This window comes from Pundamilia nyererei, unplaced genomic scaffold (assembly GCF_000239375.1).
Source record: "Pundamilia nyererei isolate P.nyererei 1_Seehausen unplaced genomic scaffold, PunNye1.0 scaffold00059, whole genome shotgun sequence".
Taxonomy (NCBI): domain Eukaryota; kingdom Metazoa; phylum Chordata; class Actinopteri; order Cichliformes; family Cichlidae; genus Pundamilia; species Pundamilia nyererei.
Window position 1 is genome coordinate 1,500,174 of NW_005187460.1, and position 5,492 is coordinate 1,505,665.

Here is a 5,492-nt window from a genome sequence, read left to right on the forward strand (position 1 = left end):
GCTCCATTTCTGTAACACCAGTCTGTTTAGAAATGAAACACTTTCTGCCTCTAATATAAATAACAATAAATATAAACAGTCTGATATTGATTGATCACATGAGTGATTAGTTCTACATCTTCCTCTACAATACTTTGGTGGATTTTGTCATGTTGAACTCTAACATGGTTTTTGTATAACATAAATGTCTGGTGGAAAACCTTCAGCTCAGTAAGCTTTGGAGAAGCATAAACAAACTGTTCAGACTCACCTGTCACCACCAGCAGCACAGACCCATTGCCTCTTGAAGTTTTGAACTCATAGTTGCTGCTCACTTTGTACACGCACCAGTACGGTCCTGTATCATCCAGGGTCAAGTTTTTGAGGAGAATATCCACATTGGGGAATGGCCCATGAAACTGAAGTCTGTCAGTAAATTTTTGGTTAATAGTAGATTTTTGTAAATCTGTCAAACAAAAAATGTCCTCCTCCTCATTGAGTCCTCTCTTCAAATACAGCATCTCCTGATTGGAAGCACTTCTGCACTGGATGGTGACTTGCTGTCCAACATTTCTCCGTATCACCTCATAACCATCTGCATAAAAAAGAGATAATATTTACAGTCATATCTCACAATACAGTTTGATCAGCATGAATGAACTCTTCCTCCTTACATCATTTACTGTAACACACCTGTCTCAGCCTTACCTGCAGTCCTAGCTGTGCCATAGAGACAAAGGATGAGAATGAAGAGGCAGACAGCAGACATGCTGACAGTCAGTGTCACTGAAGGCTCAGTCAAAGTCTAACTATTCAACAGGAAATGTGTGCATGTTTTTACCACAGCGCCTGACACACTTCTTGAAAGCAACACGTGACGTAGTGGTAACAGTGAGTGACAATGAAAATATAAGCACCGTGCATTCATTATCACTGGCAGAGCATTAAAGCCACCTTTAATCTGAGGTCAAACCAATTTAGCATTTTAAACTTCTCTGGTTTTCAGGCGGGGTATTGTCACTGCTTCATATGTTTTAGGAGCTTGCAGTTGCTCAAAGGGGGGAAAGATGCAACAGGACAAAGACACCTGACAAACAAATACATTAATATGCTTTTCTGCAAAAATAAAGAGCTTTTATTTAATGATAAAATTCCTCAGCTCCTCGGGTCACTATAAATGTGTGTGATCTGAATGAAAACGAGACTGTTCTACATCAAACATTAAGTATTGTCTCTGGGTGATATAGACTATGTATGTTTATGCAGTGTGCACAAATCGTGTCAAAGTAGGCCAGGAGATTGTCAACAGAGGCTGGAGGGCCATTTTTAGAACACTTACATCGCCCCCTAGCAGCAGAAAAACAGATATTTGGTGTTAACCACAGACTACTGCAGACTGATGTTTATCGTGCATAGTTTTCACAGCCCTTTGAGTACTTAGCAGGAACTAAGCTCACTGCATAATTCAGCAGCTCATCAAGCCACCTTTTAAAACACTAACTTGAATTAATTGTTTCCTGCATGACTGTATCAGTATTGCACATTGTTGTGGAGGGATTTTGGCCCACTGTTTTTTGCAGTGTAGCTTCAGTTCACTGAGGTTTGTAGACATTTGTTTATGTACAGCAGTCTGAATTTCCCACTAAGCATTTTGATAAGCTTGAGGTCTGAACTCTTACTGGCTCATTCCAGTAGCACTGTTTTCTTTTTAAGTCATTCTGTTATACATTCTTCCTACTGCATGATATCATTTCAGACGAGCCTTAACAGTCAGACACATGGCCTCACATTTGACTCTAGAATACTTTAGTATACAGAAGAGTTCATGGTTGACTCAGAACAACCAAACCCAAGTCATCACCCCTTCAACAACATGCTTTGTTAAAGATGCAACTTTGCAAACCTGAGCCATGCTGTCACGTTCATTTTACATAGAAGAGACCCTGGCAACCATTTAACACAGGTCATGCTACTGTTAGTGCTTGCTTTCTTTGCAGTTTCTCTGAGCATTGCAAAGTCTGACCTTGGGGTGAATTCATTGGGAAATCCACTCCAGGAAAAACAATTAATGTGTGCTTCAGATTTCACTAGTGCTTGCCTGGTGGAAGCATCCTCTTTCATCAGTCTGTCATAAACTCCCTGCCTGCTTGCAATCAGCCTTTACTTTACTACCATCTTGTGGCTGCAGTTGCTATAGTCACAGGAAGCAGGCTTGTCTTTGACCCTACTGAGATCCACAGGGCGTCCCATCAACAAAGGCTTAAGCTTTTCAAGCTGAGATGCAAGCAGGTTTTTTTCTGCTTGCTTTGCACGTGCACATTGTGGATCAACCTCTGGTCCTTGATGGGAGACAAGTAGCTGCTGGCTCTGACTTCACAGCCTAAAGGGGAGTGTCACAGTTAGTGCAAAAGACTCAAAAGCTCTACAAGACTTTAATTAAGACTTCTGTATTCATAACAAGTAAGAATTTATTACTAATATTACATAATAATATTATCAAAATATTACCAAAGCTGCTGTCCAAACAGTGGTTTTCAAGTCTTTTTCTTTTTGTCAGTTTAAGGCCGATTACCACAGGGTGGTATGACAGGTAAGATTGACTGTTCTCACGGGTTGCTGGCACATGTTCACTGAGGTTACTTTCATGGGTGTATTCCCAGATGTATTTACTGGGAATGCTTTTCTTCTGCTACTCAGGCTCCAGGTACAGACAAAGTCTCTCCAAATCCACATGTGATTATGTCTTCGTGAGTGCAAAAGCAAGAACAAGTGATTAAAACGAGTCTGAAAGCTGAACTTTTACGAGCCATGGAGACAACCCTGTTAAAACCTCTGCAAAAGCTTCCACCCAGATAGAAATCCACAAATGTTTCTTTTGTTTAATAAGCAGGGAGATTTAAGAACTGCACACATTCATATTCACGGATGACTTCATGGGTATCATAAAGAATGAGTTAATGGTAAAAACGCCACTGCAATTATTTTTGTCCCTCAAGTCTGCTTTGGTCAGGTTTCCCCTGCGTCTTTGTTTGAATTCCTGATAAACGATTTTAAACAAAAATAACAAGAATTTCATGTTTTATTAGAAAAGCAAGCAACTTTAAAAGACAGGGACTGACTCTAAAAGAAAAAAGAAATACATCTCAACAATGAAACAGATTCGTGAACAACACAGGGTCAGATACATAATTAAATCAAATGTCCATCTGAACAGGAACATCTTTGGCTGTTTTGTGTTTTTTAAAGTTACCTCTAAATCATAAAAACCAAGCTAAGTTTTTCTTTTCTTTTCTTTTCTTTTCTTTTTTGAGTCACTACCCCAAAAGGCCCAATCTCGATCTGTCCTAAAATGAGTCCTTGTGTTTCCTTACTGAACTTATGCATAAACTTTATGCCTTCAGTATGTATCTACAATGTAGAAAGTAGTCAAATAAAGAAAATACATTGAACGAGAAAGTGTATCTAAAGTTGGTTTGGTTTCTGGATTATTTAAGATCTCAGACGTTTTCAGCGCATCATGACACGAGTGGTGCACACGGGGACTGACACAACCAAGTGGTTTCTTGAGTAATGATTTCAACATGCGGCAAACCCCTGACTTTCTCTGTCTATGTGTGGTTTGGATCACATAATTATTATCACTGGTTTTCGTTTCTACTAGACATGGACCAGCGAACTTGGCTTGCAAGCTGGATCCTACCATAGATAACAACACCAACACTTTCTCTCCAGGCTGGACACTTCTGTTACAGTTTTTTTTGTTTTCATCATAATGAGCCTTTATCTTAGTCTGTGCATGCGTCATATTTTCCTGTGCTAACTGACATGCAAAGTTGAGTCTCTCGCGAAGACTGCTAACCTAATCGAGAGGAAGTTAAGGAAAGTTATTCCTTGGTCAGAATTTTGGGAGCCCAAAGGTAGAAAACAACTTAATCAGGTCCTTTATAACAGTTTTGGCTTGTAGTGTACATAATGGGACAGCTTTTGGGAATCTTTTCACTGAGCACATAGCCATAAATGTTTGAACAATATCAACAACATCATCAAATTTACACGATCGCTCAAGAGTAACCACACAAATAGGGAACACACTTGACACAGGGAAAACTCTCCCACCAGCTGAGTCATTTCCCAGAATAAATGAGACTCCTTTAATCAGTAACTGGTAGGTCACGATGACCTTCACTCTATTGCTACGGGTGAATCTCATAGCAATACGTCTGAGTTACAAGCAGTTTTATCCAACAATGGCAGGACAGTGTGCAACATAAATGACTGATGCACACCTGTCAGACCTGTTGAATAGAGAAATCACCTAAACAAAAGCTGTCTGACAAAGTGAGATAGGCTCAAAGATTGAAAAAATCAACACATCATGCCACAATCTAAAGAAACAAATCAGACACAAAGAGACTGATGTCTATCAGCCTGGAACGGGTTCCAAAGCCATTTCTAAGGTTCTGGACTCCAGAGAACTACGGTGAGAGCCATTATGCACAAATGGGAAAGACCTGGAACAGCAGTGCATCGTCCCAGGAGTGGTCAACCTACTAAGATTATTCCTCACTGGGCTCAGTTAGGTCAGAGTTCACAATTCAACAATAAGAAAGAGACTGGGCAAAAATGGCATCTACTGGAGGATTCCAAAGAGAGAACCACCGCTGAGCAAAAACATCAAAGGTTCGTCTCATATTTGCCAAAAAAAAAAACATCTTGTTGATCCCCAAGACTTTTGGATATTCTGTGGACTGACGCTATTTGAACGTTTTGCATCTTGTTACATCCGGTGTCAAATTAACAGCATTTCATAAAAGGAACATCTTGCCACCAGTCAAACATGGTGGTGGTAGTGTGATGGTCTGACGCTGCTTTGCTGCTTCGGGATCTCAGTAAGTTGCTGTAATTGATGAAACCATAAATTCTGCTGTCTGCCTGAAAAGATTATTTCTGGCTATCAGTTTTAAAAAGAACAAAACAAAAAGGTTTTGGAATGGCTTAATCAAAATCTGGACTTAAATTAGATTGAGATGTTTTGGCATGATCAGCCAGGACCTTCATAACCAAAAATCATTTCAACGTGGCTGAATTAAAACAATTCCTGCACAGTACGGTTACTGTCACATATTTCAGGTTGGTTTGGATGGATTTTTTCCTTTAATTAAATAGATCATCATTGAAAAACTGCATTAAGTGTTTGTCTTTGTCTATTACTAAAATTTATTTGAGGATCTTAAATAACATACGTGTGAGAATTATGCATAAACCTAAGAAACCAGGAAGTGGGCATACATTTTCACAGTATTGCAGACCACAAAAAACCAAAAAAACCCAGAGGTGCTCATTCTTTTTAACACTGGTCTGTTTAATGCTTGTAGACTTGCTGAAATGAAACTCATTAGATGAAACACAGTGACATCCTCTACAATACTTATATTTTCTTGTAAGCCCCTGTGTTGAAATCCTACTTGGTTTTTGGACAAAGAAAAGGTCTGGGGGAATATGTTCAGCTCAAA